Source organism: Phascolarctos cinereus, unplaced genomic scaffold, assembly GCF_003287225.1.
Source record: "Phascolarctos cinereus isolate Bilbo 61053 unplaced genomic scaffold, phaCin_HiC Scaffold_4;HRSCAF=312, whole genome shotgun sequence".
NCBI lineage: Eukaryota > Metazoa > Chordata > Mammalia > Diprotodontia > Phascolarctidae > Phascolarctos > Phascolarctos cinereus.
In genome coordinates, this window is record NW_027555847.1 from 219,445,352 (window position 1) to 219,458,463 (window position 13,112).

Consider the following 13,112-nt stretch of genomic DNA (forward strand, 5'->3'; position numbering starts at 1 on the left):
TAGGAATATAGTTTAATTCTCTATCATGAATGACTCCTCTCTCTAGGCTACAGCTCTCTAGAACTCAGAGTGCTCTCTGAGAGCCTGATAATGGGAGAGAAACAGGGAGTCAAGGGTAAGACAGACAAGAAGTAAGAAGAAGGAGATTTTTATGTTTCGAGGTTTTGAGAAGTGAGGACTTGGGGTAGAAAAATGGTATGCAGACCAGGAAAAATTTCCTTGGCATCAGAAGCCACGAAACACTGGTCCAGTTCCAAACATTTCTTTTACAGTAGAGGTAAATGTGACTTATCACGTACCTTATTGATTTAAATGAGTAAGTAGTGATCTCTGGATCCTGTCTAGCCTTAGACCCATACAATCTATCTGCCTCTCCCACCCCTTGTGCTACCTGGATTTACAGAACCAAACCATGGGAAGCTAATACTCCCCCCTCCAAGACTAAATGACCAAATGTGCAGCCAGTCAACATGCCTTTACCTCTACTGAACACTTGAAGGAATCAAAAGCCATGGTTCAAGTTTTTGAGGATTGAAAGGAGGGTCATGGTGGAAACCTAGCCATGGAGCTGAACTCCCTTCTGGACTTGCACCCTGGGCAGGTGCTCCCTAGACAGTAGTTCCATTTTCTTTTTGGAAAAGTTCAGATAAATCAGTATTCTGGCATCACTGAGATCTGAGTGCCTGGGAAATCACTGTCAGGCGGGCTGTTCCATCATATTTACAGTAAGCTTTTAGGTTTTTTTCAAGCAGAATCAAAATGAGGAACCACTTAGTCATTAGCTCCTTCTAGTTAAATGTATTAAACTCTCTCTCTCTCTCTCTCTCTCTCTCTCTCTCTCTCTCTCTCTCTCTCTCTCTCTCACACACACACACACACACACACACACACACACACACGCACTCTCCTACAAACTTTATTAAACACACACCAGGGATCAGGCATCTATAAGGGGCCAGGGCCCAGGGAAGAAGGCTTACCTCCCCTGTCACTCTCCCCAGGCTAATCAAAACGAATACTTTTCAAGAACAGCACTTTGAGAAAATGTCACTCTGCTGGGTCGGAATTCATCACATAGCTTGCCACAGCAGCTATAATCTTTAATCATCCAGAGCAATCAAAACAAAACAAAAAAAAGCCAAATAGCATTGCAGGCTATGGCTCAGTGCTGGCTCATGGTGAAATGCCCTGTCACTGCAGTGACGGGAGCTGGAAGCTTGGGAGCTAAGAGCTGTGGTTCCACCAATCCCATCACCTTCAGCTGCCACCTACTCCCTAGGTAGATGGTTCTATAATAATAATAATAATAATAATAATAATGATAATAACGACAGCTCACTTAATATAGTCTTTTCCAATTTACATTGTGCTTCCCTCGAAGTAATCCTGTGAAGTAAGGGGGTGCAAAAGGTGCTGTACCCATTTCAGATATGGGGAGACAAGCCTACTTTCATGCCAGGCTCTGTGCTAGAGGAAGAATTCCTGTCTTCAAGAACTGTACAGTCTAGTCATAGAAATCAAATGCTACCCATGCCAATTACAATGTGGCACAGAGACTTGGATTCCTTAAAGACCACTTTCTCCAGGGAGAGTTTTAAAACGGACTTCAAGGTGATTTTCCTTCCCATCCAGTGACTTTCACTCCATGATCCTCCTTTCTCTCTCCCATTCACGTCACAACTGAATGATGAACATGAAACCCTATACTTGAGGTAAGCTTTTTGAGAACAGGGACAGTTCCATTGTTGTCATTGTTTTGAGAAGTGAGGACTTGGGGTAGTGTGCTATGTGCCTGGCGCATAGTATGCACTTAATAAATACTGATTGAATGTAAATAGAATTGAATGGAAGTCTTTGTTCCTGGATGTGGCTTTTGCTGTGGTTTCCTATGAGTATGTAGCATTGTCCTTTGAATTCTTGGCTCTTCATCTGAGAATTTCAGAACTGAGAACAACAGAACTGGAAGGTGGAGGGATACCTTAGAGATTATCTATATCCCATTCCCCTCAACCCACTTCCCCACACACCTTTTTTTTTTACAGAGATAAAATTTAAAGCCAGAAGCCAAGACGGGGAAAATGCCATGTCCAGAGTCGTACAGTGAGTCAGTGGCAGAGCCTCAAATCCAGATTTTCTGGGTTTCCCAGTTCAGTGGTCTATGCACTACATAGGAGTATCAATGGTCACGAACTGGAAGTCTCAGCACTGGAACCAAGAACATCAAACCCCATCCATAATGAAATCTGTATTTATAGGTTTGGCTCCTATTATGAGGACCAGTCCATGTATAGCTCAGTTACTAACTAGCTACGTGATGCTGGACAATTCACCCTCCTCATCTCTGGGCCTCAGTTGCCTTAGCTGTAAAATGAAGAGGTTGGACTAGATGTCCTTTAATTAGGGTTCCTTCCAGCTCTACCATGAATTATGATTCTATTAATTGTAAAATTATGATTCTATTAATCTTAGATAATTGTGCCATTCATATGCTTAGCTACATGAGGATGAGCTTTTCTGTACTCTGAAGAGGGACAGGTTTAAACTGTATCATCAGAGCTTTAGAGAAGGTCTCAAGGTACCCAACTGGATCTCTGATCTCATTAATTCAGGAGTTCCCTCTAACAATGTAGATTGTAAACCTTCCGTGCTTGCCCATCCTGTGAGACTCTTTTCTGCATTCTCCCTAAAACTCACCAGCCCAACAATTTAGATGCCTTCTTCTCTTTCTCCCTTGTGATATCATGAGAAAGTGAAGTGGGTCCCCTTTATTTAATCATGATTTTTTTTAATAAAAAAGTTTTATTACTGTTTTTAAAAACATTCCTGTCACTCTTCAAAGACTTCCTCTTCCCTGTGCCAGACCTTCCCTTATAACAAAGTAGAGTTGATTTGCTTAATAAATAACTTGTTTTGATAAATCATTTTTCATGGATGGCAGTGTATGTCACATTCTGCAACAGTAGTCTACCAACTTTCTGCCAAGAGATAGAAAGCTTTAAGTTATTTCTCAAGGAGCATTTCTTTCCAGGTGAAAATTATTAGACCCTGTTGATAGGCAATGTGGAATTTCCCTTTCTAGGGATCCTTATAAGTGAGGTTAATTCTTTTTTTTTTTTTTGGCTAGGCAATGGGGTTAAGTGACTTGCCCAGAGTCACACAGCTAGTAAGTATTAAGTGTCTGAGGCCACATTTGAACGCAGGTCCTCTTGACCCCAAGACTGGTGCTTTATCCACTGTGCCGCCTAGCTGCCCCCAAGAGGTTAATTCTTAAAAAACATATATGTCGGCATTGGAGAAGCAGCAGGAGAGAATATCCCTTAAGGTTCCATGTATAGTTTTGTATTTATTGATATCTGCATGACTGGCCTTTGGCTAGATTGTGAAGTAGGAGAATTTGCCCCATGCCTCCTCTTTCTGCCCTTTGCAGGATCCTTCCTAGTATCTTCAGGTCAACAGTGTCCTCCATGCTCTGTTCTTCTTCCTATCAAAACCTGCTCGCAGGTAAGGATTTTATATCAGTCATTTATGCCTTAGTGTAAATAAGTTCAAGGCAGAGTCATCACATGAGATAAGCCAGTGGCATTCTGCAATGTGATTGTATAAGTGAAGCTAATGGGTGCTGAAGAGACCAGAGAACTCTCACTGAGAACATCAGCCCCAGTACCGTTGGTCCTAAGCATTGGCATTTGGGTGAGGTCCCATGAGAGACAGAGAATTATTGAAGGTTGTTGAGGGTATACTATCTGAAGCTGGCAAGAGGCTGTCCCCATAACCCAGGATTAAAATGCAGGTTGTCATTGCTTTACCACATAGGTCTGCCCCAGCCGGATCCGTTTATAAGTGGATTTCTGTAAAACAAATCCTATTTTCCTGTTGATATCCATAATAAAAGCAGATGCCTTCTTTTGAAGGGAGCAAAAATTGTGCTGAAAAGACTGACTTAAAAACCCAGAGGGTTAGGATGGCAAAGAGCTCTTTGGTGGGTTATGTATCATACTGGGAGCATTGCTGTGCTTTCTAGGTATTGTAGTCCTCACTTGAGAGTTTTAGCTTTCCTTTGCTACTGTATGTCATCATTCTGTGAGGCAGCTGAGGAATAGGGGGAAAGAGAGTTGGAATGGGGGGGAGGGGGGCATATGCTCAGAGGACCTGAGTTCAAATCCTAGCTGTTTCCATGTACTACTTGTGTGATATCGGACAAGCCATTTAAACTCCTTGCTCTTTAGGTTCCTCATCTGCCAAAAGAGAGATTTGGACTAGAAATCCTCTCAGGTTCCTTCTAACTTTTAAGTTATGATCCTGGGACCTCACAATCCCTTTCATCTTTCCAGGACTATAATAATTATGGATATTCCCAATCTAATAGAGCTTCTCAATCTAAGACATAAATAGTAATTATGGATATTCTCAATCTAATAGAGCTATAGAGCTCAATCTAATACATAAATAGCAATAGTAATTATATATTCTCAATCTAATAGAGCTATAGAGCTCAATCTAATACATAAATAGTAATAGTAATTATGGATATTCTCAATCTAATAGAGCTATAAAGCTTCTCAATTTAATAAATAAATAATAGAGCTTTTCAGTCTAATAAAGCTAATAGAGCTGGGTGGCAATATCAGATTCTGTGTGTAATGTGTGATTGTATTTTGGCTTGAGGATTCAGATTCTGTAATGTGAATTAATTCCCTGGGTTTTTTTTTTCACTTTGAGAAGTTCAAAATTCCAGCAATAGTTTCCAGTTATAGAAGATTATAGACTTAGAGCTGGAAGGGACCTCAGAGACCGTCTTGGCCATTTTACAGATGAAGAAACTGAGGCCCAAGGAGACTTAAGTCACTTGACCAAGATCACTTAGAATGAGGGATGCTTGTGAAGATTCCAGGTGTTCTTTTTGAGTCTGTGCTTTGGAACCTGGAATTATCTCCATCTGTGCCGACCATTTCCCGCCTTAGAGAGAAATCACTAGATGCAATAAGATGATCTCATTTCGGGTTGGTTCTTGGAACTGATATTTCCCCCTTGGGGCGAGGTGGGGAAGTGGGGAGGCAGGAAGAGGACTTAAAAGAAAGCCTTCATTTTCAGTGTGTTTATTTCAGTTTTTCCTCGTTATGAAGTACTCAGAGCGGCTGAGCGTGTCAGATCTGGAGAATGTGATTATACAAGAGAGAGATTTTTCAGAAAGGAAAAAAAAAGCAACCCATCAGAAATCCTAATATTGCTACATGAGTTTAAATAAAAAAGTTAGAGATCAAAACACGAGTGGGCTGCAAGCTTGAAAACTTCTCCACCAAACAGCAGCAGGCGTGAAAAAAAAAAAAGCTGGTGAGAAAACACACACACACACACACACACACACACACACACACAAGCAAGACAAGCCCATGTGTACAGTTACAAAGATACCCCTCCCCCACACACAGAGAGGCCCTGAGAAATGTGGGCCACGAAGGCGTTTCTAATTAATTTGTCAGTGGTTTTGCTTGTGAACACCTTGGGGGAGGGACCCAGGCTTTAGTGGGGTCAGCAAAGCCTGGCACCTGGTCTCTGAGCTCTGTGAATAATCAACACTGCTTCCCTGGCTGGGAATATGTTGTTTAAACTTAAGAGTTACTCTGCTGACATTCCCAGGGGCATCTCAAATGTTCTATGCACCAAAAAGGACTTATGTAGCCAGTCAAGGCACTCATTTCAGTCTGTTTGAGCTGAGCCCTCAGGATTTAATTCAGTCACCCATGCATTGGGATATCATCAGTTATCACCCATCTCTGCATTCCTATCCTTGTTCTGTAAATGAGAGTTTTGAGAGCTCAAGATTTTTCTGCCTTGGGCCTGAAATGGTCTTTGTGGCAAGAATTACTCCATGTAGATAGTTAAGAAAAAGAAATGTGGTTCAATCAAGATAAAAAAACCACATGCGGGGTAAGGGAAAAAGGCTTGCTGATTTCTCTAGGATCTTCCCAGTTTCCCCCAGTTTTGTGATTCGATTTTGTTCATGTGCATGTGGAAAGAGCTGTCTTTGGTTCTCCAAATCCCCTGCTGAATCGATCCTAGGTGGAGAGCTGAGAAGTTTCACCCTTTCATTTAATAGATGGAAGGAACATGCATTACCCAGGATCAGTCAGATAATATCAGAGGTAGTATTGGGACCCAGGTCCTCTGACTCTAGAGCCATTATGTTACTTTGGCCTGGCCTCAGGTCTTCAAAGCGGCTTAATGTAGGGTTGACCTGTTTGGGATTTGAACCTTCAGCCTGGAGAGGTTTTTATATTGAATTGATCATCACCAAAAATCCCCTGGACCGTCTGAAGAGAATTCTCTGTCCATTCTCATTCTGAAGGAGTAAGATAACTCATGGATTTAAAGTTGGAAGGGACTTTAAACACCGTAGGATAATCCATTAAGAGCTGGAAGGTATCCTAGAGGTCATCCAGTGCAATCCTAACTTTATTTTACAGGTAAGGAGACTGAGGTATTTGCTGAAGGGCATATAGTGAGTGAGCTGTAGGGCTGGTATTTGAACTCAGGCCCTATATTCCAAATCCTGTGTTCTTTCCAGTGTCATCCTGCCTCCATGACAATAATAATAACACAGTCTTTTCACATTCATTATTTCACTTCTTTTTCCCAATAGCTATGAGATACATATCAGGGATCATTGTTTCTTTGTTATCCACATTAGCACAGCAGATGGAGATCCAGCCTCTGAGACCCAGGGTACAACTCCTATCTCTGAAACATAGTGATTGTCTAACCCTGAGCAGGTCCCATCCTTGGTGCCTGAGGCTACTAAGACAGAGCTTCTTGACTTTTTTTGTCTCATGGTCTTCTTCGGCAGTCTGGTGAAGCCTGGGAGAACATTTTTAAATGTATAAAGTAAAATACATGAGATTAAAATGGAAACCAAAGGTTAGTGGAAATAAAGGTATATATTTTTTCCCATCTAAGTCTATACATGGATTCCCACTATCAATTCTTGGTTCTCCATTTCTGAAATTGTGGGTTGCAGAAGTGTTGCTATCTGTTGGTGGATGGGGTTTCCTAACCTGAAGTTATGTCTGCCAGTAAAATCATAGATTCTGCCCACAATGGAGGGAGGGAGGGAGAGAGGAAGGAAGGAAGAAGGAAGGAAGGAAGGGAGGAAGGAAGGAAGAAAGGAGGAAGGAAGGAAGGAAGGAAGGAAGGAAGGAAGGAAGGAAGGAAGGAAGGAAGGAAGGAAGGAAGGAAGGAAGAAATAGCTAACATTTTTATAGCATTTAAAGGTTTGCAAGGTACTTTTCATATATTATCACATTTGATCTTCACAGACCAGGGGCCTGAAACTCACAGAAGCTAGCGGCTTGTTCAACGTCTCGTTATCTCCTTCTCACAACAGCTCATTAATAGCAGAGCCAAAAATCGAAACCCAGATCTCTGGGCCCTTAGGCCCAGACTCTTGTTACTTTACTGAATTCTGGAGGCCTTAGGTTGGCATTAGGAGTGGGGAAACCCACAAGACCCTCAGGAGTGGGGAGCCTGTGGCCTCAAGGCCACATGTGGCCCTCTGGGTCCATGTACTTGAGGACCGAGAGGGCCACAGGTTCCCCATCCCCTTCATCTAGTCTATTTCTTCTTTCCTTAAATGATCTCCCCAGGTTCCTAAGGCCCAAAGAACTCGACAAAAGCCACTGGCAAAGAGTGCAGCAATTGAGAGAAGAGAACCATGAGTGAGTGGGCTGAGGTTGGGGGTAGAAAGAAGAAGGGAGGAAATCCCTCCTTGGGTTCTCTGGGAAAGTATCCCAAATGTGGGAGGTGTTTCTGCCAATGCGGCTGGTGTCTGGTGTCTGGGGAAGCACAGTTACTGCTCATCTCCCAGTCAGACTTCCCGAACGAGCCACAGCTGACAGTGCTGAATGGGGAGGCGATGTGGGTCAAATCCCCCGGGGGATGTAAACACCTGAAAATCAGGCTTATTCCCCTGTACCTATTCCTTGTTCCCTCCTGGGATAGCCAGTTGTACCCAATAAAAGTTCCAGGTATTTTTCCCCCCAGACAGCAAAGCCCTAAGAGAGAAAGTCTCCATGGGCTTGAGAGAAATGCCGAATTACCAGAGGAGACTCCACCTGCTCTCCAATCCTATTTAACCCAAGTGACTGTTTGTTATTTAGCTTGAGTAATAGTTTTATTATTTAGACCGAGCAACAAAATTAGTAGTTTGCTGCAACACTAAACAACACTGAGCCCGGAAATGTGCTTACACACACCCATAATTGCCTGCGTATGAGCAGAAAAGGGCCATTTTAGAAGAATTTTCTGTTTTATACTCTGCTGGCTTTGAGGTAGGGAGGAAGGGGGGAGGTGAAGCATAGTATTGTCAGTCAGTAGCATTTAGTGATTCACCTCCCTGCTCCTTTGTCTCTCTCTCCCCTTCTATGATTCTCACTGGGAGTTTCCCTCTCCCACTACCTGATTCATTAAGGATTGGGCTGAGGGCTTTGTGACTTACTTAGCAGGTCAGGTGCGTAACTGAAGCTACAAGGTGTTTGGGGAGATTCCATGAGTCACATGTTCCCCTCAGGGAGAGGAGAAAAAATACCATTTCCTTCTGGTCCCCTTCTCTTGACAGTATCTATTTCTGAGAGCGGTGTAAAACCCATACTTGGAACTATGGGAGTGGGGTTGGGGGGAAAAGGAGTTCATAAGCTGTACAGGTTTCATTTCTCCCAAGGGTTAGAAATCCCTTTAAATCAAGGGTTCTTAACCTGGGGTCCGTGGATAGGTTGAATGAACTTAGATGGGGAAAAATTACATATTTATTTTCATTAACCACTACCTGAAACTTAGCATCTCCTTCAATTATTAATTTTTTAAAAATTTCTGAGAAGGGTCCATTGGCTTCACCAGATTCTTTGAGGGATCCTGGATACAAAAAGTCTAAAAACCTCTGCTTTAAAGAATGAGCCTGTACCAGGGATGCAGTTTTTAGCAAAGCCACCAAAATGACTGTCTGCTACTTGTGCTTATAAAGTTTTAGGCACTTTCCAGGGTTGCCTTTATTTTTGATATTGTAATTCACCCCCACTCCATTTCTTGGGAATAACAGTTTGTGGCAGGGAAGTCATATGGCAAGAGGCCTAAGGCATGGGGGGAGATCATGGGTCTGTGTATAGAGGGAGGACCTGTGTTTAAAGCCTGTTTCTGCTACTTATTAGTTATGTCTGTCTGCAAGTCACTTAAATTCCCTGAGAATCAGTTTCCTTAAATATAATGTGGGATAACAGACTTGGTGAGATAGGATCTAAGACTGGACTGTGACTTTGGAAGGGTATACCTTATTTTATATTTAAAATTTATTTTTTTTAATATACCTTATTTTAAAGGAACAAGTGTGTGAATGTTTGTATGTATATGTGTGTGCGCTTGTTCGTGCGGATGTAAGTGCGTTTGCATGTGTGTGTGTGTGATCATATGTTAAGATATACTCATCTGGGGAGATACAGGAACTGGAGTGGGGTGTGGTGAGAGAAGTATTGTGGAGAGCATTTGAGTGTAGGTCAATAGAAGTAGAAACCAAAGGGATACTATTATTTGGAGACTGTTACAAACGACCTGGATGGAAAAAGGAAGTAGATGAGTGGTCTGAGAAATAGATAACAAGCCTGGCATTGAGTAGAAATAGGGGCTTCTTAGCCAGACATTTACTGGCGTTCTTTCTCTGCAGCGCAGTTAGTGATTTTTCAATTCACCATAATAATCATAATAATAATTTTATCTGTAATAATTTATTTTATCTATTATGTCTATTTTAATAATTATTATCTATAATTATTTATCTATAATATAATAATTTATCTATAATTGGATCAAATCTAACAAGATAAAATTTGAAGAATGAATGAAGGTAAAGTCTTACACAGGCTCAAAAAAAATCAATTTCAGTCAACTAGTATTCATTCATTGCCTACTGTGTGCTACACACTGACAAATTAGGAAGAGTGTGGCTAGCCATCAGTTGATCTGAAAAAGATCAGGATTTGGGTGGACTATATATGTATCCATGTTGTTGTTGTTGTTGTTGTTCATTCATTTTTCAGTCATAGCTGACTCTTCATCACTCAGTTTTGGGATTTTCTTGGCAAAGATACTGGAGTGGTTTGCCATTTCCTTCTCCAGCTCATTTTACAGATGAGGAAACTGAGGCAAAAAGGGTGACGTGACTTGCCCACAGTCATAAACTAGTAAGTATCCAAGGCAAGATTTGAACTTAGGAAGATGAGTCTTCCTTATTTCAAGCCTCGTGCTCTATCCACTGAGCCACCTAGGTGCCCATATGTATCCATATGGCTTCATATGTATCGACAATGTAGTATGGAAGCAAAAAAAAAAAATCGAATGCAATGTTTGCATTTGAATGCATTGAGGTGCTTAGTGTCCAGGTCTAAAGAGGTGGTAGTCTGTCTGGACCCTTCCCTGGCTAGAACATATCTGGAATATCAAATTCAGTTCTAGGTACCACATTTTAGGATGGGTATTGATAAGCTGGAAAGCATCCGAAAGAAGGCAACCAGGCTGATGAGAGGTCTTGAGGTCATTCCATATCCGTTGGAAGAGCTGGAGAGATTTAGTTTAGAAAAGGGAAGACTTGGGGGCGGGAGTACATGATAAGTTTATGAAGGGCTGTCTTTGGGAAGAGAGGCTAGACTTGATGCCAGAGGGCAGAGGCAGGAGCCAAGCAGATGTAGGTTTGAGATAAGGGAAAACTTCAACAGTTGAAGCTATCCCAAAATAGAAAAGGTGGCCTTGGAAAAAAAAGTGGGTTTCTCCTCTGAGAACAGAGGCCAGGTGACTACTTGATGGGTATGTTGTAAAGGGAACCCTTATTCTAGTGTGGATTGGACCTCCAAAGTCCTATCTGATTTTGAATTTTTGCATGAAAATTGGAGTACCTATAGAATGCCATAGAAATTTGAGTGATTTGAGTAATTTTGATTCTTCTTCCTCTATCCCCACCCCAAAAGTATGGTATAACGGCAAGTATCCTGAACTTGGAGTCCTAGTACCCAAATTCAAATTCTGGCTCTGCCACTTTCTATTGGTGGGACCCTGGCCAAGTCACCTTGAACTACCCACGCTTTAGTTTCTTCATCTGTAAAATGAAAGGCTTGGAACTCATTTGCCTCTAAGTTTCCTTCCAACTCTAGATCTCTGGTCTTTTGATCCCCTAATCCTATGAAGTCTGTTGTTTATTTGTTATGGACTGTCCTCTTTGCCAGATGGATCTGAAGGAAGTCCCTAGACTTACGGAGGGTGATAGATGTTGGCTCATGGCCTCCTTGTGGGCTGGTGATTGAGTTGGGTTGAGTTGATTGTGTTTTTAAGTAGGGGGTGGGAGGGAGGACTCACCAGACCTTTCTGACCTTGGGAAGATTTTCTTCGGAACACTGGCACTGATTTCTGGAGGCATTCTGAGTGCTAATTCATAGCCCCAGGTCTGAACAGCTGGAAATCAAATCTGTGGGTCAAACACAAATCAAGGAAAACAAAGCCCTATTGCTCCTATCCATATCTGGAGCAGAAAGTCTGGATTGTAGCTGGTTACTGAATTGGCAAAAGTGACATTTACAAATCAGCAAACACCCTTCACAATTTTTATTGGTTTACTTGAATTTTACTCATTTCTTTTTAAAGTTTTATTAATGTTCTTTGGGGTTTTTTTTAACCTAACAGTCATTTCCTGATATGCCTCTGGGCCTTTGATAGGATAGGATTTAGAGGATATCCTCTTTAGTATCATAGATATAGAGCTTGGGACCTTGTAGGCCATCATGTTCAAACTCCCTCACAATTTTATAAGTGAAGAAATTGAAGTACAGAATGATTGAGTGATTTGCCTAGGTTTATGCACCTAGTGTCTGAGGCAAGATTTGAATCTAGGCCCTCCTGACTCTAGTCCAGTGCTCTATTCAAATCTTCATTTGGACACTGTGCCCCTAGCCTTAACCTCTCTCAGCCTCAGTTTTCTCACCTGTAAAAGGAGGAGATTGAACTTGATGGCTTCCATGGACCTTTCTATGATTCTATCTGTGTTAAGAACCTTATGACAGAGAAAAACATTTAGGCACTACCAATGGATAAAGGTACTGCATCCAGCATCTTTATCCAACATTCCATACCCATTGGCCCCCACCTCTCTATGCCTACCTCCAATTTTTAAAGCAAAAGATGAAGGTGCTTTTCCTCTCATACACTCCAAATTCAACATAGGGACCTCTTTGGTCCCCAAAGCCTTTGGACTCTGTGCCTGACCTAGACACCTGGCCTCTTGTCTCCATACCATGCTCCCTATGGCTTCTGAGGATACCTATTACACCCCCAAACTCTACTCCTGGGATCTGGTGATTGGCTGGTGTAAACTGCATCCTGGGACAGGGAGCTCAGAGAGGTCTGTCAATAAGGTCTTAGCTCTCTTGACAGTCTGTGAGAATCCTTCCTGTCCCATCCCCTGGAGCCTGAATAGGACACTCAAGTTATCATGTCAGGTTTGGGATGGGGGACAGGGATGTGGCATCTGGTGTCTGGTTTGAGATGGAAAGGCATGACATATGGTGTCTGGTTTTAGGATGGGGAGGGGACTTGGCATCTGGTGTCTAATTCAGGGATATGAAGACATGACATCTGTCTTCACATATTTGAAGGACTACCTCGTAGTGAAGAGATATTGTCTTGTTCTGTGTGGTACTATAGGGAAGGAGCTAGGACGACAGGCAGAAGTCAACAAAGAGACTGGAAGGGAACCAGCATTTATTAAGCGCCTACTAGGCCAGGCACTGTGCTAAGTGCTTCACGAACATTATCTCATTTGATCAATGTGAGGCAGGTATTACTATTACCTCCATTTTACAGTTGAGGAACCTGAAGCAGACGCAAGTCAAGTGACTTGCCCAGGCGCACGCAGCTAGTAAGTATCTGAGAACAAATTTGAACTCAGTTCTCCCAGACTTCAAGCCTACTGAGCCATGTAGCTGCCCTACAATACGAATTTTTTTAGCTTTCTATTAGGAACTTCCTGACCAGTAGAGCTGCTCCACAATAGAATTTGCTGTCTTAAGAAATCGTCAGATACCTGC

At 42.2% G+C, this 13,112-nt stretch overlaps 1 protein-coding gene across 3 annotated transcripts in view; it reads left to right on the plus strand.

The window, feature by feature from the left end:
• ELFN1 (extracellular leucine rich repeat and fibronectin type III domain containing 1) overlaps positions 1-13,112 on the plus strand; it is a 190,973-nt gene that overhangs the window by 13,938 nt on the left and 163,923 nt on the right. Inside the window, exon 3 of one of the 3 annotated variants that reach the window (XM_020975267.2) lies at positions 3,428-3,501. The exons of the other annotated variants lie outside the window; for them this stretch is intronic. The gene's annotated coding sequence lies outside the window, so the exon portion shown is untranslated. The remainder of the gene's footprint in view (positions 1-3,427; positions 3,502-13,112) is intronic. 3 annotated transcript variants of the gene reach the window in all.